Here is a 207-nt window from a genome sequence, read left to right as displayed (position 1 = left end):
TACGCGATGGGCAGGGCGAGATTTTCTCAAAAATCCACCCCCGAGTGGTCCTTCTTGTCAATTTATCTCGCAAGGCGGAGAAAACAAAAACGAGGGGTGCAACCCGAGGACTTCCCAGGAGGTCACCCATCCTAGTACTACTCTCGCCCAAGCACGCTTAACTGCGGAGTTCTGATGGGATCCGGTGCATTAGTGCTGGTATGATCG

At 53.1% G+C, this 207-nt stretch overlaps 1 non-coding gene across 1 annotated transcript; it reads right to left on the bottom strand.

The window, feature by feature from the left end:
* Window positions 1–93: 93 nt before the first annotated feature.
* On the bottom strand, window positions 94–207 carry LOC118345357 (the record flags this gene model as incomplete). Its single annotated transcript, XR_004798910.1, has 1 exon — window positions 94–207. It is a non-coding gene; the product is annotated as a 5S ribosomal RNA (ribosomal RNA).

This window comes from Juglans regia, unplaced genomic scaffold, assembly GCF_001411555.2.
Source record: "Juglans regia cultivar Chandler unplaced genomic scaffold, Walnut 2.0 Scaffold_2385, whole genome shotgun sequence".
Classification (NCBI taxonomy): domain Eukaryota; kingdom Viridiplantae; phylum Streptophyta; class Magnoliopsida; order Fagales; family Juglandaceae; genus Juglans; species Juglans regia.
The sequence above is the reverse complement of the archived record's forward strand: the minus strand, read 5'-3'. Positions and strand labels throughout refer to the sequence as shown.